The sequence below is a fragment of the Cebus imitator genome, unplaced genomic scaffold, assembly GCF_001604975.1.
Source record: "Cebus imitator isolate Cc_AM_T3 unplaced genomic scaffold, Cebus_imitator-1.0 Scaffold253, whole genome shotgun sequence".
In the NCBI taxonomy this organism is placed as follows: Eukaryota; Metazoa; Chordata; class Mammalia; order Primates; family Cebidae; genus Cebus; species Cebus imitator.
Window position 1 is genome coordinate 1,695,526 of NW_016107568.1, and position 25,082 is coordinate 1,720,607.

At 37.6% G+C, this 25,082-nt stretch overlaps 1 long non-coding RNA gene across 1 annotated transcript; it reads left to right on the plus strand.

Moving 5' to 3' along the window:
- Positions 1 to 669: 669 nt before the first annotated feature.
- On the plus strand, positions 670 to 10,111 carry LOC119467016. The gene is made up of 3 exons (XR_005195533.1): positions 670 to 716; positions 6,262 to 6,266; positions 10,018 to 10,111. It is a non-coding gene; the product is annotated as an uncharacterized LOC119467016 (long non-coding RNA).
- The last annotated feature ends 14,971 nt before the right edge of the window (positions 10,112 to 25,082 follow it).

Genomic DNA, 25,082 nt, shown 5'->3' on the forward strand with positions numbered 1-25,082 from the left:
GCACCACCATGATCAGCTAATTTGCAGTGGCTGATGACTGTAGTCCCAGCACTTTGGGAGCCTGAGGAGGGTGGATGATTTGAGGTCAGGAGTTCAAGGCCAGCCTGACCAAGGTGGTGAGACCCGATCTCTACTAAAAATACAAAAGAGATATACTTTTGATGAATGTTTTAAAAACCAAATTAATTTGAAAAAAAGCACTGGTGGAGAGATACATGGATGTAAAAACCTTAATTTTTAAAAAAATATTAGTTCTAAGTTTTTTTCTGATGCAAACCAAAACTTAATAATGTGACAACTTGATCATGTAAAAGTTTTTTTATTTTTTTAAATCACTCAAAACAGTACAACTACATGGAAACTGAACAACTTCCTCCTGAATGACTACTGGGCAAATAATGAAATTAAGGCAGAAATAAATATGTTCTCTAAAACGAATGAGAAGAAAGGCATAACATATCAGAATCTCTGGGACACAGATGGAAAAGCGTTTAGAGGGAAATTTGTAGCACCAAATGCCCACATGAGAAAGTAGGAAAGATCTGAAATTGACAGCCTAACATCACAATTAAAAAAACTAGAGAAGCAAGAGCAAACAAATTCAAAAGCTAGCAAAAAATAAGAGATATCTAAGATCAGAGCAGAACTGAAGTATATAAAGACACAAAAAACCCTTTAAAAAAATCAGTGAATCCAGGAGCTGGGTTTTTGAAAAGGTTAACAAAATAGATAGCCAGACTAATGAAGAATAAAAGAGAGAAAAATCAAATAGACAAAATAAAAAATGATAAAAGGGATATCACCACTGATCCCATAGAAATACAAACTACCATCAGAGAATACCATAAACATTTCTATACAAATAAACTAGAAAACCTTGAAAAAATGGATACATTCCTGGACACATACACCCTCCCAAGACTAAACCAGGAAGCAGCCAAATCCCTGAATACACCACCAACAAGTTCTGAAATTGAGGCAGTAATTAATAGCATATCAATCAAAAAAAGCCCAGGACCAGATAGATTCACAGCTGAATTCTACCAGAGTTGCAAAGAGGAGCTGGTACCATTCCTCCTGAAACTATTTCAAACAATAGAAAAAGAGGGATTCCCCTCAACACATTTTATGAGGCCAGCATCATCCTGATACCAAAACCTCACAGAGACACGAGAAAAAAAAGAAAATTTCAGGCCTATATCACTGATGAACATCAGTGCAAAAATCCTCAATAAAATACTGGCAAACCAAATTCAGCATCACACCAAAAAGCTTATCCACCATGATCATGATCAGGTCAGCTTCATCCTAGAATGCAAGGCTGGCTCAACATACACAAATCAATAAATGTAGTCCATCACATAAACAAAACCAATGAGAAAAACCACATGCTTATCTCAATAAATGCAGAAAAGGTCTTCTATAAAATTAAACATCTCTTCATGCTAAAAACATTCACCAAAGTGTGTACTGATGAAATGTATTTCAAAATAATAAGAGCTATTTATGACAAATTCACAGCCAATGTCATACCTAATGGGCAAAACCTGAAAGCATTCCCTTTGAAAACCAGCACAAGACAAGGATGCCCTCTCTCACCACTCCTATTCCACATAGTATTGGAAGTTCTGGCCATGCCAATGAGGCAAGAGAAAGAAATAAACCATATTCAATTAGAAAGAGGGGAATGCAGATGAAAAGATTTTATATTTAGAAAATCCCATCATCTCAGCCCAAAATCTCCTTAAGCTGATAAGCAACTTCAGCAAAGTCTCAGGATATAAAATCAATGTGCAAAAATCACAAACAGTCCTATGCACCAATAATAGACAAACAGAGACCCAAATCATGAGTGAACTACCATTCACAATTGCTACAAAGAGAACAAAATACCTAGTAATAAAACTGGCAAGGGATGTGAAGGACATCTTTAAGGAGAACTACAAAACACTGCTCAAGGAAATAAGAGAGGACACAAACAAATGGAAAAACAATCCTTGCTGATGGATAGGAAGAATCAGTATCATGAAAATGGCCATAATGCCCAAAATGATTTATGAATTCACTGCTATCCCCATCAAGCTACCATTGACTTTCTTCACAGAATTAGAAAAAAACTACTTTAAATTTCATATGGAACCCAAAAAGAGTCCATATAGTGAAGACAATTCTAAGCAAAAAGAGTAAAGCTGGAGGCATCACACTACCTGACTTAAAACTTTACTCAAGGCTATAGTTACAAAAACAGCATGGTACTGGTACCAAAATAAAAACATAGACCAACAGAACATTACAGAAGCCTCAGAAATAACTCCACACATCTACAACCATCTGATCTTTGACAAACCTGACAAAAACAAGTAATTAGAAAAGGATTCCCTATTTAATAAATGGTGTTGGGAAAACTGGCCAGCCATATGCAGAAAACTGAAACTGAACCCCTTCCTTACATCTTTCACAAATATTAACTCAAGATGGATTAAAGACATCAATGTAATACCTAAAGCTATAAAAGTTCTAGAAGAAAACTTAGGCAATACCATTCAGGACATAGGCATGAACAAATACTTTATGACTAAAACACCAAAAGCAATGACAACAAAAGCCAAAATTCACAAATGGGATCTAATTAAACTAAAGAGCTTCTGTACAGCAAAATAAACTATCATCAGAGAGAACAGGCAACCTACAGAATGTGAGAAAATCCTTGCAATCTATCCATTTGACAAAGGGCTAATATCCAGAATCCACAAGGAACTTAAACAAATTTACAAGAAAAAACCAAATAATCACATCAAAAAAAGTGGGTGAAGGATATGAACAAACACTTCTCATAAAAAGTCATTTAGGCGGACAACAAATATGTGAAAAAAAAATCATCATCACTGGTCATTAGAGAAATGCAAATCAAAACCATAATGAGATACCATCTTGCACCAGTTAGAATGGTGAGTATGAAAAACTCCAACAGCTTCTGTAGAAGATGTAGAGAAATAGAAACACCTTCACACTGTTGGGGGGAGTATAAATTAGTTCAACCATTGTGAGATTCCTCAAGGACCTAGAATTAGAAATACCATTTGACCCAGCAATTCCATTACTGGGTATATACCCAAAGAATAATAAATTATTCTACTATATAGATGCACACATATGTTTATTGAAGCACTATTCACAATAGCAAAGACTTGGAACCAACCCAAATGTCCACCAATGATAGGCTGCATGAAGAAAATGTGGCACATATACACCATGGAATACTATGCAGCCATAAAAAAAAGAATAAGTTAATGTCCTTTTCAGGGATATGGATGAAGCTGGAAACTATAATTCTGAGCAAACTAACACAGGAACAGAAAACCAAACACCACATGTTCTCACTGAAGTGGGAGTTGAGCAATGAGAGCACATGAACACAGGGGGGAGGGGAACATCACACCCCAGTGTCTGTTGGGGGGTCGGGGCAAGGGAAGGAAAAACATTAGAGAAATACGTGATGTAGATGATGGGTTGATGAGTGCAGCAAACCACCATGGAGCATGTATGTCTATATAACAAAGTCTGAACATTCTGCACATGTATCCCAGAACTTAAAGTATAATTAAAAACAGAAAAAGTTCTTGTTTCATGTTTTCTCATAAATCCTCTTGTTGTGACTTACACAGACCATTTATAACATGCTTGAACTTTCTGGTTTGTACTGAACATCCCTGTTTTTTAAACAGTCATTTTACTCTCAGACTAAATTTATCATACAAGATTCTTTCTCATGTGAAATTATTTCTCTTTAAGATTTCTTACCAAAAAAAAGAACTCTTTATTTTTATAACTTTCTTTACATCTCTTTTATTTCCTAGTTCCTTTTACTTAGTTTTATACATGACCTTTAAATAAGCTTTGAATTATATAAAAATTGTTCACCTTTTTTTAAAGGGCACAACATTTTTTTAAAGAAAGAAATGGTTTCTTATTAATGTGGTTTTATAGGAGGATACCCAAATAATAAAATACATATTATTAATTCAGTATAACTTTAGATTCTGAATTATGATGAGTTTCTCTACAAGTATTTATCCTATTACATTTACCTAATTATTTTATTTTAACCATTTATCTATACTATTTATAAAAATTGTGATTGTCAGTATTCAAAGTTATGGAATCACCATTGCAAAATTATAACTGAGAAACTTTGGGAGGGACTTAGTTTATAGTTTAGCTTTGAGACAAAGACAATAACAGTTATTTCCCAAAACAAAACTTACTATTTTTTGTAAGTAATTATGTGACTGCCTAAAGCCTTATGCCAAATTATGACATCTTATAGTATTTGTCAGTGATAAGTATAAAATTGCTTGATTATAAATTGCAAACAAAAATGTATGCTGGCATTCTTAAGATATTTCCAATATTACTTTACCAATAATTTTAAAGCTAGCTTATTGATTAAAGCTTTTACTTAAGTTATATAAACTTAAATAAGCATTTAACTAGTTTTTTATTTTTTCTTGATAAAGTAATTTGGTTTATTTTCTTAAGTCAATTAATTAGAACTCTTTTATATATTTTCAGTAGTGATAAATTGTGTATGCAACACATAAATATATAGAAGTATTAGGCATGCCAATAGGAGCACATTTTATAGATTTATAAAAACCTTTTTTTTTTCTGTCTTAGACTTTCAAATCTTTGATAACCTGTTTCACAACCTTAGGCAGCTTTCAGCTAAATGGCCTTAAATTTGTATGGTAAATAAAACAAGTCAGGTCACAATCAAATAGCAAAATTTAAATCATAAGGTACAGAGAGAAAATGTTTGGTAGCACTAGAGGGAGATTGAAGATGGATGCCAAATCAAACATAAAATTATAGAAATCTATCATAGGACTGTATAAGGAGGTCAATTTTATTTAGATAGGAACGATCTATCTTGAGTCCGCATTGAATCCTGGGTCTCCAAAAAGGGAGAATTATTATAAGATTATACCATGTAATGCTTAAAATATTTTTTATTTTTTAAAAAATTAATTTTTTTTAATCAGACATTTCTAAGTGTCTAAACCACACTCTTTCTTAAAAACCCTAGAGTAACCTCTGTGGCAATAACCGTTTTCATCCAAATAATGGTAACAAAATACAAAAGTAAGCCATTTAAGAGCTGAGACAAATTTGTCTGGTTGTTTTTTTTTTCAATTTTTTTTTTTTTGTACTTTAGGTTCTGGGGTACATGTGCAGATCATGCAGGATTGTTGTGTAGGTACACACATGGCAATGTGGTTTGCTGCCTCTATCCCCCCATCACCTGTATCTGGCATTTCTCCCCATGTTATCCCTCCCCAAGCTCCCCACACCCTGTCGTCCCTCCCTTGGCCCCCTGCAACAGACCCCAGTGTGTGATGCTCCCCTCTGTGTGTCCATGTGTTCTCATTGTTCAACACCCACCTATGAGTGAGAACATGTGGTGTTTGATGTACTGTTCTTGTGTCAGTTTGCTGAGAATGATGGTTTCCACATTCATCCATTTCCCTACAAAGGACACAAACTCATCGCTTTTTATGGCTGTGTAGTATTCCATGGTGTATATGTGCACATTTTTTTTGTCCAGTCTATCGTTGATGGGCATTTGGGTTGGTTCCAGGTCTTTGCTATTGTAAACAGTGCCACTATGAACGTACATGTGCATATGTCTTTATAATAGAATGATTTATAATCCTTTGGGTATATCTCCAGTAATGGGATTTCTGGGTGAAATGGAATTTCTATTTCTAGGTCCTTGAGGAAGTGCTGCACTGTCTTCCACAATGGTTGAACTAGTTTAATCCATCTGGAGTTAATTTTAGTGTAAGGCGTTAGGAAGGGGTCCAGTTTCTGCTTTCTGCAAGCTGCTAGGCAGTTTTCCTACAATCATTTATTAAACGGGAATTCTTTCCCCATTGCTTGTTTTTGTCAGGTTTGTCAAAGATCAGATGGTTGTAGATGTGTGGTGTTGCTCCAGAGGCCTCTGTTCTGTTCAATTGGTCTATATCTCTGTTTTGGTCTGTTTATATTCTAGGGGTTATGTAAGGAAAAATAGGTTTCTCCCCCAAAGGAAGTCTGATGCCTTCTTCATTTTCTTTAAGGAACCCCAGGATATTAAAAACTATTGAGGTCCCCCATGCAGCAGAGGGTGCAAGAGAAAGGAGAGACAGCCAAAGTAAATGAAGAAAACAGAATTCAGTCAACTGAGAAGAATAAACTTTTTTTTTTTTTTTTTTTTTTTAGACAGAGTTTCGCTCTTGTTACCCAGGCTGGAGTGCAATGGCGCAATCTCGGCTCACTGCAACCTCCGCCTCCTGGGCTCAGGCAATTCTCCTGCCTCAGCCTCCTGAGTAGCTGGGATTACAGTCACACGCCACCATGCCCAGCTAATTTTTGTATTTTTAGTAGAGACGGGGTTTCACCATGTTGACCAGGATGGTCTCGATCTCTTGACCTCGTGATCCACCCGCCTCGGCCTCCCAAAGTGCTGGGATTACAGGCGTGAGCCACCGCGCCCAGCCCAAGAATAAACTTTTATCAAAAAAAAAAAAAAAAAGAAGAAGAAGAAGACAAGATCCTAGAAGAGAAGCAAAACAAAAAACATGAGGTCCTTTTAAATACAAGCACACATATATGTATACAAACAAATACACATCATGGATGTTAGCGTTTCATTAAGCTGACTTTTAACCATTTGAGCTCCTTTAAAAAAATCTTTTTGCTGGGCATGGTGGCGCGTGCCTGTAATCCCAGCTACTCAGGAGGCTGAGGCAGGAGAATTGCCTGAACCTAGGAGGCAGAGGTTGCGGTGAGCCAAGATCGCGCCATTGCACTCCAGCCTGGGTAACAAGAGTGAAACTCTGTCTCAAAAAAAAAAAAAAAAGAAAAGAAAAAAATCTTTTTAATTCTCATTACCATATTTCAGCTAGGACAAATTGCTGCTATTTCAGGAGTACAGCCACTGCTCTTTCAATTTGGCCTGGCTAGCAAAAAGGTAGCCTGGAGGCAGGTGCCAAGATGGATGAGGGAAGCCAGTGCTGGAACGCAGCTCCCAGGAAATGAGATGCAGAGGGCTGGAGGACTTCACAGTTCCAAATGAAGTGTCAGGCTCTTTTCTGTAGGACTGTTAGGGCACTGGAATTGGGCCCAGGGAAGGAGCCACAGGGTGAGAGCTGCCCAGAGGGGCAAATCAAGATGGGGGGGCATGTCCCAACCTGAAACGTGCAGCTGGCTTGGAAGGTCAGGGGACTTAACCTGCTCAGTGCTCCGTTTAGGCTCCTGTGCTTGCCTCATCCCTCCTGCAACCCACGGTCCATGGGGGCCCTGCCAGATGGTAGGGTGCCATGGATAGTCAATGCAAATCTGAGCAGTAGCAACTGCTGGGCTCGACAAGTTGTCGAAGGGACCTGGGCGACAGTTTGGACTAATGATAGCAGAATGGACCATCCCACAGAGGGAGGCAGAGTTGAAAGCAGGGAAACAGACCATAAGGCCTGGCAGGCCCCACCTCCACAGAACTCGAACTGAAGTGCTTGATAGAGAGCTTGGCAGCAAATACCCCAGCTTGACCCAAATCAAGAAGATTGAGCTCTGGGTGAGATGCCATGGGGAAGGCGGAGCCAATCTCATCTGCAAACAAACTCCAGGGAAGGACCACCTACCCAACAACCTTACTGAACCGGAGAGAGCTCAGCAACACCCTCTACAGGCCAAAAAAGATACAGCTTTAACCTCAATAGAAAAAAAAAAAGTCCACTCAGAGACTCCTCCTGAAACCACCAACTGCAAAGATTCAAGTGAGATAAATCCACAAAGATGGGGGGGAAAAGAGCACAAAAAGGATGAAACCATCAAAGAACAGAACACCTCTTCTCCTCCCAGGGATCACAACTCCTCACCATCAGGGAACAAAAAAAGACAGAGAATGAATCTGACGAATTGACAGAAGCAGGCTTCAGAAGGTGGGTAATAACAGACTTCTCTGAGTTAAAAGACCATGTTCTAACCCAAGGTAAAGAAACTAAGAACCTTGAAAAAATGTTAGAAGAAATGATAACTAGAATAACCAGCTTAGAGAAGAGCATAAATGACTTGATGGAGCTGAAAAACACAGCACAAGAACTTTAAGAAGCATACACAAATTTCAATAGCCAAATCGACCAAGCAGAAGAAAGGATATCAGAGATTGAAGATCAAACCAATGAAATAAAAGGAGAAGGCAAGAAAAGAGAAAACAAGAGTGAGAAGAAATGAACACTGCCTCCAAGAAATATGGGATTATGTGTAAAGATCTAATCTATGCTTGATCAATGTACTGGAAGATGATAGGGAGAATGAATCCAAGCTGGAAAACACTCTTCAGGATATTATCTGGTAGAATTTGCCCAACCTAGAAAGGGAGGCTGACATTCAAATACAGGAAATACAGAGAACACCACAAAGATATTCCTCAAGAAGAGCAACCCCAAGGCACATATCATCAGATTCACCAGGATTGAAACAAAGGAATAAAGGGCAGTCAGAGAGAAAGAACAGGTCACCCACAGAGAGGCCCATCAGACTCACAGTGGATCTTTCAGCAGAAACCCTACAAACCAGAAGAGAGTGGGGGCCAATATTCAACATCCTTAAAGAAAAGAACTTTCAACCCAGAATTTCATATCCAGCCAAACTAAGCTTCACAAGTTAAGGAGAAATAAAATCCTTTATGGACAAGCAATTGCTGAGAGATTTTGTTGCCACCAAACCTGCCCTACAAGAGCTCTTGAAGGAAGCACTAAACACAGAAAGGAACAACCAGTACCAGCCACTGCAAAAAAGAACCAAATGGCAAGGGCCACTAATGCAATGAAAAAACTGTGCCAACCAAAGGGCAAAACATCCAACCAGTAAAAAAATGGCAGGATCAAATTCATACATAACAATATTAACCTTAAATATAAATGGACTAAAGGCCCCAATCAAAAGACACAGACTGGCAAACTGGATAAAAAGTCAAGAACCATTGGTGTGCTGTATTCAGGAGACCCATCTCATGTGCAAAGACACACATAGACCCAAAATAAAGGGATGGGAGAAGATTTACCAAATAAATGGAGAGCAGAAAAAAGCAGAGTTTGCAATCCTAGTCTCTGATAAAATAGACTTTAAACCAACAAAGATCAAAAGAGACAAAGAATGGCATTACATGTGGTAAAAGGATCAATACAACAAGAACAGCTGACTATCCTAAATATATATGCACCCAATATACAGGAGCACCCAGATACATAAAGCAAGTTCTTAATAACCTACAAAGATACTTAGACTCCCACACAATAATAATGGGAGACTTTAACACTCCACTGGAAATATCAGACAGATCTCTAAGACAGAAAATCAACAAGGATATCCAGGAATTGAACACACATCTGGACCAAGTGAACCGAATAAACATCTAAAAAATCTCCACCCCAAATCCGCAGAACATACATTCTTCTCAGCACCACATCACACTTATCCTAAAATCTACCACGTAATTGGAAGTAAATCACTCCTCAGCAAATCCAAAAGAATGGAAATCATAACAGTCACTCAAACCACAGTGCAATCAAGTTAGAAATCAGGATTAAGAAACTCACTCAGAACTGCACAACTACATAGAAACTGAACAACTTGCCCCTGAATGACAACTAGATAAACAATGAAATGAAGACAGAAATAAAGATGTTCTTAGAAAACAATAAGAATGAAGATACAATGTACCACAATGTCTGGGACACATTTAAAGCAGTGTCTAGGGGGAAATTTATAGCGATAAATGCCCACATGGGAAACAAGGAAAGATCTAAAATTGACACCATTCATCCAAATTGAAAGAGCTAGAGAGGCAAGATTAAAAAAAACAACTATAAAGCTAGAGGAAGACAAAAAACAATTAAGATCAGAACAGAACTGAAGAAGATAGAGACACAAAAAAACCTTCAAAAAATCCAGGAGCTGGTTTTTTGAAAAAGTCAGCAAAACAGACCATTAGCCAGACAGATAAAAAGAGAGAGAAGAATCAAATAGATGCAATTAAAAACAATAAAGGGGATATCACCACCAATTCCACAGAAATAGAGATTACTACAAACAACTCTATGCACACAAACCAGTAAATCTAGAAGAAATTGATAAATACCCAGACACTTGTACTATCCTAAGATTAAACCAAGAAGAAGTTGAAAACCTGCATAAACCAATAACAAGGGCTGAAGTTGAGGCAGCAATTAATAGCCTACCAACCAAAAAAAGTCCAGATCCAGATGGGTTTGCAGCCGAATTCTACCAGATGTACAAAGGGAATCCTACCTAACTCATTTTATGAGACCAACATCATCCTGATACCAAAACCCGGCAGAGACTCAACAAGAAAAGAAAACTTCAGGCCAATATCCATGATGAACATAGATGCAAAAATCTTCAATAAACTACTGGCAAACAAAATGCAACAGCACATCAAAAAGCTTATCCATCAAGATCAAGTAGGCTTCATCCTGGGGATGCAACACTGGTTCAACATAGGCAAGTCTGTAAACGTAATCCATCACATAAATAGAACCAATGACAAAAACCACATGATTATCTCAATAGATGCAGAGAAGGCCTTCGACAAAATTCAACAGCCCTTTATGCTAAAAACTCTCAATAAACTAGGTATTGACAGAAGGTATCTCAAAACAATAAAAGCTATTTATGACAAACGCACAGCCAATATCATACTGAATGGGCAAAAACTGGGAGCATTCCCTTTGAAATCTGGCACTAGACAAAGATGCCCTCTCTCACCACTCCTATTCAATACAGTATTGGAAGTTCTAACCAGAGCAATCAGGCAAAAAAAGAAATAAAGTGTATTCAATTAGGAAAAGAGGAAGTCAGATTGTCTCTATTTGCAGATGACATTTTGCAGATGATTGTATATTTAGAAGACCCCATTGTCTCAGCCCAAAATCTCCTGAAACTGATAAGCAACATCAGCAAAGTCTCAGGATACATAATCAATGTGCTGAAATCACAAGCATTCCTACACACCAATAACAGACAAACAGAGAGCCAAATCAAGAGCGAACTCCCATTCGCAATTGTTACAAAGAGAATAAAATACCTAGGAATACAACTAACACAGGATGTAAAGGACCACTTCAAGGAGAACTGCAAACCACTGCTCAAGGAAATAAGAGAGGACACAAACAGATGGAAAAACATTCTATGCTCATGGTTGGGAAGAATCAATATTGTGAAAATGGCCATACTTCCCAAAGTAATTCATAAATTCAACACTATCCCCATCAAACTATCAATGACCTTCTTCACAGAACTGGAAAAAACCACTTTAAACTTCATATGGAACCAAAAGAAAGCCCACATAGCCAAGACAATCCTAAACAAAAAGAACAAAGCTGGAGGCATCATGCTGCCTGACTTCAAACTATACTACAAGGCTACAGTAATCAAAATAGCATGGTACTGGGAGCAAAACAGAGATATAGACCAGTGGAATAGAACAGAACCTCCAAAGCAATACCACACATCTAGAACAATCTGGTCTTTCACAAACCTGATAAAAACAAGCAATGGGGAAAGGATTCCCTGTTTAATAAATGGTGTTGGCAAAACTGGCTAGCCATGTGCAGAAAGCAGAAACTGGACCCCTTCCTGACACCTTATACTAAAATTAACCCCAGATGGATTAAAGACTTAAACATAAGACCTAACACCATAAAAATCCTAGAAAAAAATCTAGGCAAAACCATTCAGGACATAGGCATAGGCAAGGACTTCCTGACTAAAACAACAAAAGCAATGACAACAAAAGCCAAAATAGATAAATGGGATCTAATTAAACTTCAGAGCGTCTGTGCAGCAAAAGAAACAATCATTACAGTGAACTGGCAGCCAACAGAATGGGAAAAAATTTTTGCAATCTACCCATCTGACAAAGGGCTAAATCCAGAATCTACAAAGAACTAAAACAGATTTACAAGAAACAACAACCAAACAAACCCATTCAAAAGTGGGCAGAGGACGTTAACAGACAGTTTTCAAAATGACATATATGAGGCCAACAGACATATGAAAAAAGGCTCATCATCACTGGTTGTTAGAGAAATGCAAATCAAAACCACATTGAGATATCATCTCACTCCAGTTAGAATGGTGTTCATTAAAAAATCTGGAGACAACAGATGCTGGAGAGGATGTGGAGAAATAGGAACACTTTTACACTGTTGGTGGGAGTGTAAATTAGTTCAACCATTGTGGAAGACAGTGTGGCGATTCCTCAAGGACCTAGAATTAGAAATTCCATTTGACCCAGCAATCCCATTACTGGGTATATACCCAAAGGATTATAAATAGTTCTATTATAAAGACACATGCAATGTATGTTCATTGCAGCACTGTTTACAATAGCAAAGACCTGGAACCAACCCAAATGCCCATCAATGATAGACTGGACAAGAAAAATGTGGCACATATATACTGTGGAAAACTATGCAGCCATAAAAAGCTATGAGTTTGTGTCCTTTGTAGGGAAATGGATGAATGTGGAAACCATCATTCTTAGCAAACTAACACAAGAACAGAAAATCAAACACCACATATTCTCACACATAGGGAGGTGTTGAACAATGAGAACATGTGGACACAGGAAGGGGAGCATCACTGGGGCCAGTTTCAGGGGGATAGGGGAGTCACAGTGGGGTGTGGAGAGGGTGGGGAGGGATAACATGGGGAGAAATGCCAGATACAGATGATGGGGTGATGGAGGCAGCAAACCACCTAGACCATGTATGTACCTATGCAACAACCCTGTGTGATCTGCACATATACCTCAGAACCTAAAGTACAATTTTTAAAGAGTTTCAGTTCTCAACATTGAATCTGAACAATAGCTGCTTTTTGATTCTGCTGCAGGTGCCTGTAAAAGCAGAGGGACCAAAATTGATAATGCCTTAGAAACCCATCCACATCCCAGCTCTTGGCCTGTTAGTTCTACAGCTCAGAGTTTCTGATTAAAGTCAGGACCTTTGGGAGTAGAAAACAATTAAGCTTTCTGGAGAAAGAGCCTCAAAATGCACCCTGCCATGCTGTTGATGTTACAGAGCCATCTCCCAGAATGTGGAACACAGAGTGAGGGGCTTAATCTCACATTCAGCTGCCAGACGTTTGCTGAGCTTGGTGTATGTGTTCCTTTAAAAACTTGAGCTCAGGAGTCTCTGGAGAAAACAAATCAAAACAAATCCTTTAAGACCACTACACTCAGAGTGTACATTTCATCTTCTGGAATAGGCTGCTGCCTCTTTTCTTGGCTTTTACCTCTGCAGAGGGCAGAGGGTGCCTGAGAAGAGAGCTTGACAGGTGAGAAAAAAGGAGACTTATTGCTCTGGGACTCCTCATCTCCTTTTGCTCTCCCATTGAAGTAGAATGAATCAAAGTATCCCTGTTGCATGTGAATAAAAATTGCTTTTCTAAAACTTTTATTTGGGGTTTGGGGGGTACAGGTTCAGGTTTGTTATATAGGTAAACTTGTGTCATGGGTATTTGTTGTACAGATTATTTCATACTCAGCTACTTACCCTGGTATCCAATAGTCATTTTTTCTGCTTCTCTCTGTCTTCCCACCCTCCATCCTCAAGTAGGCCCCAGCATCTCTTGTCCCCGTCTTTGCATTCATGAATTCCCATCAGTAAATAAGAATTTCTTAAATTACTCTCATTCAGAAAAGGAAGCTCTTTCATTTGAAAAAAACATATATCAGCCACCTACCGTATACAGGAAAGTATGCTAGATTTGTGAGAAATTTTTGACTAAATGCAGCCAGGTATTGCTTTGAATTGCTAAATAAATCTGAAGAGACTTGGGAGCTTGCCATTTGCAGGTGGGTGACTGCCCTTGGAAAGTATACTGGTTCAGATGACATTTACTAAACTCAACATGTACACATACTATGCAATATTCAGGGAAATTAAATATCCTGTATAAAGTCACAAAGGGAGTAGGAAGATTGTTGTATAGGAACTAGAATACAAAGAAATTAATTATTAATTTAAAACCATAAAAATATAATTTTAAGAATCTAATCTATATTACAGAATTCAGAATATTATAACAGACCATAAAATTATTTGGTATTTCCTTCTGAAGTTTCTCTTTATACAGAGAGTATATATTAATGTATATGCAAAAGACTTAATATCTAATTAAAATTCATGTCATCTTTTTTGACCTTCTTCATGTTCCTTTTAATACTCTCTCATATGTCAACAAACATGTCTTAGTTTTCATGTTAATGAGTTTAAAGTAGTAAAATAATGATAAATCATTATTTAGGTAAATTATCTGTAGAGAGACATTATAGTTGTGTTCAGCACTTACCCATAGTTAATATTGCTTTAAAAAATTTTCTTAAGTCATTTTTCTTCAGCGAAATTGTTTTCTTTGCATAAATTCCAGGTACTGAAATGACTGTGTCAAAGGTTTCAAAATGCCTTCTATAGGACTTTGCCAATTGCCAATGCTTGCAACCCCCCAAACTGTGCCAGCTTCTTTGAATCTCCTCACTTTATAGTCAACTGCATTTGTTGCACATCATAGTTGTGTTTTCAGTTTGTGTGTGTACATGTGCAGAAGGTTGTACCAAACATGCTTGGCAATATGCTACTATTATATTCATTGTAATTGGGCATTAAACTCTTTTTTTGTTTTGTTTCATATATTTTTTAATTTCAATAATTTTGGGGGTACAGGTGGTTTTTGGTTACATGAATGAAATTTTTAGTAGTGGATTTTGAGATTTTCATGCAACCATTACCTAAAGAGTGTACACTGCACCCAGTGTGTTGTCTCTTATTTCTCGCTGTCTTCTCAACCTCTCCCACAAGTCCCCATGGTCCATTATGTTGCTCTGTATGTTTTTGCTTTCTCATATATTAGCTCTCACTTATAAGTGAGAATATATGGTATTTGGTTTTCCATTATTAAGTTACTTCACTTAGAATAATGGCCTCCAGCTCCATCCAAGTTGCTGCAAAAGACATTATTTCATTCTTTTTTATTGCTGGGTAATATTTCATGGTGTATATATACCACATTTTCTTTACCCATTTGTTGGTTGATAGGCACTTAGAATGGTTCCATATTCTTTCAATTGTGAATTGTGCTGCAATAAATATGCATGTGCAAGTGTCTTTTTCATGTAATGACTTATTTTTGTTTGGGTAGATACCCAGTAGTGGGATTACTGGATTGAATGATAGGTCTATTTTTAGTTCTTCAAGGAATCTCTATACTATTTTCCATAGTGGTTTTGCTAATTTATATTCCTACCAACAGTATAAGTATTCCCTTTTCACCACATCCATAATTCAAAAGTCAGAAAAACAACAGATGTTGGTGTAACATTAAACTCTTACTTTTCTTATTTTCATTAATCTTCTTCTGGGATGTGTCTAGCTGAAATGTCAAATTAGCCTTCAGAAATGTTATATGTATAGTATCTTGAGGCTGTCTGAGACTTGACACAGGTGTGTGTATTTTTGTCTGAGGTTTTTTTCAAGGAAACTCCTGACAAATTTCCATGCTCAACATATGACTGGCCTTCAATAGGTACTTTATCTTAGTCCATTTGGGCTGCTATAACAAAATACCATAAACTAGGCTGCTTATAAACAAGAAGAATGTATTTGTGACAGTTCTGGATGTTAGAAAGTCTAAGATCAAGATGCTAGCAGATTCTATGTCTGGTGAGGCTTGTTCCCTTGATTAATAGATGGTACCTTCTTTTGGTGTCTCCACATGATAGAACAGGCAGCCTCATTACCTAATCCCCAAATGTTCCACCTCGTAATACCAAATCCTTGGGGGTTAGAATTTCAACATATAAATTTTGGAGAAACACAAACATTGGGACCATCACTTCCTTAATGAATGAATTAATTAATCCTTGCAATCAATAAGTGGAATGACTAAATAAATGGTTATTTTAATAAAAATACTTCATGTACTCAATTATTAAACAGACATTTATTGAGCTCTTAATGTGTATCAGACTGTGGTAAACATTGAAAATAAAATAATAAATCATTTAATGCTTTTTCTAAAGGAATTAACAATCTAGAAGGCAAGCTGTTATCCATTGTAACAAGTTTTGTGAATTGCAATATACAAACAATTCTAGGGGAGAGCAGAAAAGAGAATTATTTATTCTGCTAGTACTGAGAAATCACAAAGGGAGTAAGTTGGGGAAATACTGACATTTGAGTAGATATTGGAAAAGGAGTAAAAACTGGATTTTGAAAGTTGTGTAGAAGTAGAGCATTAGTATGATGGAAAAAAGCCAGAAGTGCTAAGGCAGACACCGAGTTAAAGAAATGTTCAGTGGTCTTATGTGGAAGAGAGAGATGACAGGTGAGACTAATATACTAAACTTTTATGATTGAAAAATTCATTTACAGAAACTAAGGAAATCCTGCTCATCCCAGCTACTTGTCCCCTTCCAGCGACTACAATCAAAATACAACCAGTGCCTTAGTGGCCTCAGGAAAGACTCTCCTCCCCTAAAATCATGAAGATAACTGAAGGTTAAGTGAAAGGCCTGTTGTTGCCCTTAAATGACAGAAAAAAGATTGGACAAAGGGGAAGATGCATTAAAAATTTAGAACATTCATTAGTCCAAGCCTTCCCCAATATGTTAAAATAGCAGGATCAAAAAGTATAGTAGTATCTTTGGTATCTGGGGGCAACAGAAACAAACTAATACTAGTACAATTTCTGCAATTACAGATTCTATTTAATCATCCTGAAGGACCAGCTTTCCTAAAGGGTCAAACTAAAGGGGAAAAGGCCCTGAACACAGTGGAGTTGGGAAGCAAAAGTCTGTACAGAAGTCAGCCAAGTTAGTTGATAAGCTAAGTCCAAGGACACCAAAGATAAATGGAACATGATTTAAACAAATGATCACGAAAGCAGAAAGTAGCCAAGAGATAAATGAATTGGACAACAGTGACGTTTTTTCTGACACAGGCAGGATTTTGCAAATCCCAAATTTGGATGGAATCACCATTGAGTCTAACAAGAATACCTCTCCCTGTAGTTCCTAATGCAAAGACTTAACCAGTTGTATGACTCTGTTCTCACACTGCTGATAAAGACATATCCAAGACTTGGTAATTTATTTTTAAAAATAAGTTTAGTGTACTCACAATTCCATGTGGCTGGAGAGGCCTCAAAATCATGGCAGAAAGCAAAAGCCATGTCTTGCACGGTGGCAGACAAGAGAAAATGAGAGAGCCAAGTGAAAGAGGTTTCCCTTTTAAAACCATCAGATCTCGTGAGACTTATTCACTACCAGGAGAACAATAAGGGGGAAACCGCTCTCATGATTCAATTATCTGCCTCTGGATCCTTCCTACAACACATGGAAATTATGGGAGCTATAATTTAAGATGAGATTTGGGTGGGGGCACAGCCAAACCATATTATTCCATCCCTAGCCCCTCCCACATCTCATGTTCTCACATTTCAAAACCAAGCATGCCTTCCTAACAGTCTTCCAAAGTCTTAACTCATTTCAGCATTAATTCAAGAATGCACAGTCCAAAGTCGCAACTGAAACTGTACAAGCCCCTTCCACCTATTAGCCTGTAAAATCAAAAGCAAGCTAGTTAATTTGTAGATACAGTGGGGGCACAGCCATTCCAAACAGGAGAAATTGACCAAAGCAGAGGGGCTACGGGCCCCATGCAAGCACAAACTCCAGTGGAGCAGTCAAATTTTAAAGCTCCAAAATGATCTCCTTTGTCTCCATGTCTCACATCCAGGTCGTGCTGATATAAGAGGTGGGCTCCCATGGTCTTGGGCAGCATTTTGGTCGAAGCTGTTTAAAAAGTCTCTAGGAAGTTCCAAACTTTCCCACATTTTTCTATCTTCTTCTGAGCCCTCCAAATTGTTCCAATCTCTGCCTGTTACCCAATTCCAAAGTTGCTTTCATATTTTCAGGTTTCTTCCCAGCAGGACCTCACTCCTTATAGCAATTTGCTGTAGTAATCTGTTCTTATGCTGCTGATAAAGACATATCTGGGACTGTGAATTTATTTTAAAAAAGAGGTGTAATGGTGTAATGGACTTACCATTCCATGTGGCTGGGGAGGCCTCACAATCATGGCAGAAAGGAAAAGCATGTCTAACATGGTGGCAGATGAGAGAGAATGAGACAGCCACGTGAAAGGGGTTTCCCCTTTAAAAACCATCAGATCTCATGAGACTTCTTTACTACTACAAGGCCAGTATGGGGGAACTGCCCCATGATTCAGTTATCTCCCACCGGGTCCCTCCCACAACACATGAGAATTATGGGAGTTTTAATTCAAGATGACATTTGGGAGGGGACATAGCCAAACCATATCACCAGTTCTTCGCAAGAATGTAGCCACTGTCTTATTCTCTAACACCAACCTCTTTTCAATGACCAGTTTGAGTGCAACTCCTTTTAAAAACCCTATAGGCCTCCACTTAGAAGTAATAACTCCCTCTTGTGAAATCTCACAGAGCTTAGATAGACACTTATGGTCATTTGCCATAGCATTTTGCCCACCATTTTTAGGTATTTGAGACAGGGTCTCACTCTATTGTCCAGTTGAAGTGCAGTGGCATGACCACAGCTCACTGCAACCTCAACCTCCCAGGATCTAACAATCCTCTCACCTCAGCCTCCTGAGTAGCCTGGGTAATTTTTTTTTCTTTTCTTTTTTTTTTTTTGTGGAGTCAGAGTCTTGCTATGTTACCAGGGCTAGTCTCAACACCTGGGCGCAGGTGATCCTCCTGCCTCAGTCTCCCAAAGTGCCAGAATTACAAGCATGAGCCAACCTTGTCTCGCCATTCACTATTTTAGTCAATATGTTATGATACAATTGTTATGATCCAGTATGTTTGATCCATGTCTAAACAACACGGTTTGTTCACCATTTTAGTAATTATGTTATGATCCAATTGTTTCTATAACTTCAATTTGATACAATAAATCAAAATGTGGAAATGCAACTCTATATAACTTAGTGAATAATACACAATAGATTTAGAGATAAGGCAAGGTTCAAGAAGAAGTGAGAATAGGGGATAGAGGGAGAGCATCAGTTTTAAGTATCATTTGATAATAAAAATGAAAAGAATTGTGACATATTTTCAATCACATGAAAATGCTCTACATCAAAAAAGTTGCTTCAAAATGTCATGAAGTCTATAGCACATGTAAAACATAATTTAGTTCTTTCTATGTAATACTTTTAGTTATGTGTACGCTTTATTTCCCTTTTCAGGTCATAGGTTCTTAGAGAATAGGCAACACGTCTATCATAGTTTATTCAAAGCTCACAGTTGCTCTCAGAGTTAATGAGGGCAAGCGTATCAGTCAGGGTCCAAACAGAGAAGTAGAAATAGGAGATGTGTTATAGTAGTGTGATCTCATGCAGCTGTGTGTGCTAGTTAAGCAGTTTCTATAAGGCTGTTTAACCCATCTGATAACAGAGATTGAAGTACACAAGAAAGGCAGATAGGAAGAGAAAATGAATGCAAAGTGGGAGAGAGCAAGAACAAGCTGAAACCCACGGCACAAGCTGGAGCTCACATAGACCGACTGAATCAGTTCTTGCTGACTCTGGCCTTAGTAGTATGGGTGTCCTCTCAGGTCCCTCCATTCTGGGGCTGAACACATGCAGTTGGCCCAGATGACAGACAAGCTGAAAGAGAATCCTGGGGACAATGAAGCAAGCACTTGCAAGGTCTGTCACTGATTTGTGTCAAGAGGTGAGTTATGAAAAAATGGCTACTTCTTCAATTTTGTGCCCCCAAATCTCCCACAAAAATCTCTCTTGTGGCCCACCAAACTGGAAGTGTACGGGGAAGAGAATTTCAGGAAATGTTGTTCAGTCTTGGCAAGGTGACACCTTACAAAGTCACTACAGTAAGTTCTCAGTCAAGACTTACTAAATAAATGAATGAGTAAATGGATTGATATTCAGATTTCCAGGTTCGTCACAAAGGTCACTTTAAATCATAACAAACCTATACCAAAGTATTTTAAAATAAAAACAACTCCAGATTTAGGTAAGGAGACATTTTATTTAAAAGAATGTTGCAAGAGGGGAGAAAAAGCCTTCTGCAATAGGGAGAGGGAGACAGTTTGAATAGGGAGAACTCAGACCATAGGATCAAACATTTAAAAGGTTAGGAAGGAAAGAACTGTTCTTATACAGTGAAGAGTAAGCAAGGTTTATGCAGTGTCTTTTGTTTGGAGTAAGGAGCCTCTTTCTGCATGTCATTGTTGGTTCTGGCTGAGGATGGGTCACAGTTCAGGGTCCCATAGGGAGGACAGAAGGTTAACTAAAGTTTGGTCAAGTTGCTTAACAAGCACTTTGTTCTTATGGATCAGTGAGGATGAACAATTTAGTTAATCATTTATGAGGGAGGAATAAACAAGGCTAGGTAGAACCCAGCATGCAGATATAGGATGAGTATTTTATCCTGACTTCAATATATTCTTGGTAGAGGCTCCCAGGAGGGGTTCTATGCTGATTTGGCCTGGGGAAAGGAGAGAAAAATGACCAAATTACACAAATTTTGGTTAACATGTATTAACTTCTCATTTGTCAGTGGTCATAAGCAGTTCAGCTAATCATTTATGAGGCAAATTGGGACTTTGGAGCATCTGTGTTTGGCCCTGTCATAAGTAAACAAGAAGGACATCCGTGAGTCCCAAGTCAGGTGGGGCTGTATGTGTGAAAAGGGGATTGATTACAAAGGAACACACGGTTTTTGGAGTGTTGGAAATGGTCTATAAGATAATTGTGGTGCTAGTTACCTCAAATATACGCATTTATCAAATCTCGTAAAATTATCCACTTAAATTTGGTGAATTTTATTGTATCTAAATTACGACTCAAAAAAGCTGAACAATAACACAAAGAATTTGGAGAGTTTTTTTAGAATACAAATTTATAGACTTCACACCGTCTCATGGTCTTCTAAATAAAAAATAGTAGAAGCAGGGTTAAAATATATACATATATATACACACACTGTATACATATTTTAATCTTTAACACATAATCAAGATTGCAAATATTGGAATACATCATTTTAATGTCTTCTATGTAAGGGCTCATAAGAAAAGTTTTTGTTTTCTTTTTCTTTTTTGGAGTATGGGAGTCTAGTAGCAATAAAATATATAGTTTATTTAAGGGATAATTCTAACAATAATTTAAACAGCTGAAACATATTGAGGGGAAAGAGCAGAAGCAGGAAAGGGCAAGGGAGTAATAACATTCATTCATTCATAAGAGAGGAGCCCTCATCACCCAATCACCCCTTATTAGGCCTCACTAAGTTATTCTACTAGATACTTGAAACATTAGTTCCTTTACCATATGCCAAATTACAAAGATTACCCTTAATATTTTTCAGTTTGTTTCAAGTCTATAACAAATTGTTGTGCAGAAGAAAAGTCACCCAGTAGACTTTTTGGATGGCAGTGTGGGTTAACTGTTGCTTCTCCCAATGACAATAATAAAAAGAGTATTCATAATCATAATCATTCATCTAATGCTTACTATGTTCCAGATGCTGTTTTCAGCACCTTGATTTCATCAACTGTCTCAACTACTGTATGTGACAGATGTTAAGTCATTGCCATTTACAGATGAGGAAACCAAGGCACTGAAGAAGTAAGTAACTTATTCAATGTCATACAGCTTATAAGTGGCACAATCAGGCTTGTCTTGGATGGAAACCTACTCTCAAAAGATGCTCATACATACTTAGAGAATGTATTTGGAAATCTCAATGCACCTTTAACTATTGGAATTCTAGGTGACATAAAAATTTCCTAAGAATTTTTAAAAATTTTAAAAATGATATTAAAATAGCATCTGAAAGAGGTACCTGTACTTTCCACCAGCCTTATTTTTTCTTGGAGTTTGTGAGAAGTTTAATGAATAGGGTACTGATAAAATAGCGGGACTGGAGGCCACGCCATTAACTAGAGCTGCCTATTGTGCCTGTGTGTCTTCCAGCTCTTCTCATTCCTTGATGATTTTTGATTCTCTGTTTAGTTAAGGTATTTGCCAAGAGTCCCCATATGCTGCAGATGCTAGAGAAATCCTCGAGGTAGTGCCTCCCTGAGTCCCTAAAGGTGAGAGTAAAACAATATTAGGGAACAAAGGACTATTAACTACCTATTAAAAATGTGGAAAAGGAAAAAGCATTCACTGAGCACCTGTTCTGAGAAAGCAAGTGAGTCCAACATTCAAACTTAATTAATGCGATTCACTATATAAAGACTAAAGAAGAAAAGATCCTTTTTAAATAGGTGCAAAAATGTTTGATGAAATGTAATATTCCTGATAAACATAAAACTCTCAGCAAGTGTCAGTTCATTTTCTGTTGCTAAAACAGAATACCACAGACTGGGTAATTTATAATGAACAGAAATTACTTAGTTCATGGTTCTTCAGGTCAGTGAGTCAAATATTAAGGACCTGGAATCTGGTGAGGACCTTCTGACTGCATCATATCCTGGGGAAAGAGCAGAAGCAGAAAAGGGCAAGGGAGTGATAACAACATTCATGCATTCAAGAGAAAAGAGCCCTCATCACCCAACCACCTCTTATTAGCCCTCACCTCCCAACATGGTTACACTGGAAATTAAGTTTATAACACATGAACTTCTGGGAGATAGACACACTCAAACTGTAGCAGCAGGCTGGGAATAGAAGGGAATTTCTTCTACCTGATGCAAAGCATACAATAAAAATCTATACCTAATATCATATTAAATTATTAAAGACTGAGTATTCCCTCTAAGCTCAGTAACAAGGCAAAAATACCCACTTTTACTTTCCTATTCAGAGTGGTAATGAATGTCCGAACCAGTATAAAAGTCAAGAAAAAGAAATAAAAGGCACACCTACTGGAAAGAAAATAATAAAATAATAAATAAGATGACATGATTGTCTAATGTAGAAAATCCTAGGGAATCTACCAAAAAATCTTGTAGATATAATTAGAAAGTTTAGCAAGGTCACAATATTCATGGTCCATATATAAAAATCAATTGTACTTATATATACTAGAAATGTACAACTGAAATTCAATATTCAAAATCAGCACCATTTATAACAGTACTCCCTCCCAAACAACCTTAGGTAGAGAGCCCTGTGAGCTTACATGTTCTTTTGTTAATGATTCACGTATCTGGACTCATCAGGGCAGCATGAAGATAATATACTGAGTACTGTTATTACACTGATCATGCTGATGAGACGTCTGGGAGGAATTGCATCCTATTTTACCTTTTGTTACCTTTTCCTGGTGCTCTGACACCTTTTATAGGGATCAAGTATGGGCTAAGCCATAGGAGCTTAGTGTAACCCCAAGTTACAGATCCTCCTTACTGAGCGCAGGATATAAAGTCAGACTGCCTTGACCTAACAGATTCACTGTTTGCTGGGTAACATTGCAAAAATTAAACAACTCTTTGACTTTCAGTGTTTATGCATATAAAATGAATAATACCAGAAAGTCCAGTATTTTTAGTAGATATTTCCATTCAATACTTGCTATAGTCTCAGGTAGGAGAAAGTTTCATGTACTATGGCCTGGAAAGGAACCCATATATATCTACAAATAGTAGATACCAGATAGTTTTATATGACATGTCAACTCTAATTCATTCCATTTGTAGTGGCTGCCTGGTCCACCGTGTTCTGGATTAGTTATGCTAGTATGAGCATAGGAAGGAGGAGTGATTTCATTTATTTTTATCTATTGTACACCAATGTCATTGGTCTCACATTCCAATGTTTATAAAAGTATGACTAACCTCTTTACTTTTTCTAAAACTACATTTAATTTCTACATTGAGATTCATTGATGACAAAAATTTTAAGCATTTCATATAAACAGTAAAGTCAAAATTTACCTCCCTGCCAGGTGCAGGGGCTCACACTTGTAATCCTAGCACTTTGGGAGGTTGAGGAGTGTGGATCACTTGAGGTCAGGTGTCTGAGACCAGCCTGGCTGACACGGTGAAACCCCATCTCTGCTAAAAGAAAAAAAAAATACAAAAATTAGCTGGGCACGGTGGCACACATCTGTAATCGCAGTTACTCAGGAGGCTGAGGCAGGGGAATTGCTTGAATCCGAGATACGGAAACCTGGGAGATAAGCCAAGATGACATCATTTTGTTCCAGCCTGGGTGACAGAGTAAGACTCCATCTCAACAACAACAACAACAATAACAACAATAACAATAACAACAACAAACTGCCTTCTTCTCTCTCTCCTTAGTCTGACATATGATTCACACATCTAGACTCGTTGGGGCAGCATGAGGATAATGTATTTAGTACTGTTACTACATTGAAATCTGGTAGGAATTGCATAATACTTTACTTTTTGAATGGGGAAACACAGGGTGAGGTGTGAGCCTTGGTCATTGAAATGTTCATCCCATTGGTCCTTGGTCTTTGGCATCTTCTGTTCTGTCTTCTGAGGCAACGTGTTCCTAACTACACTTAGGTCCCAAGAACCATGCACTGCTATATTTTCTCTTGCCATAACCACAGGCCTCTTCCACTTCAGAGGATCTCTTTCTCTGCTTCTTCAGTGATCCCCTTAGGGACACCCATGCTTGAACAAATGCTTGAAGAACAAATTAAACAGGTTGCCTGATGTATAATATTCCTAAGCAAGCACCAACCTTATGCTCTTAACATTATGCTATGTCTACTTATTAAATAGGCAAGAGTTCACTTAACCTTCCCAGAAGGTAATTTGTATGAATATGAAAAGAAAAAAATATTTAATTGGCAGTTGTCATGTGACTCCTAGTTATTCATCTAAAATTTGTAATATCAAAAAATTCTCCATCTAAATTGGCAAAGATTTATGCAAAAAATATTCCTTGAAACGTTAACTTAAGCTTAAAAATCAGAAAAAATGGAAATGACTGGGAATGAAAAGTAAGATATTGAATTAGAGCCCTGTC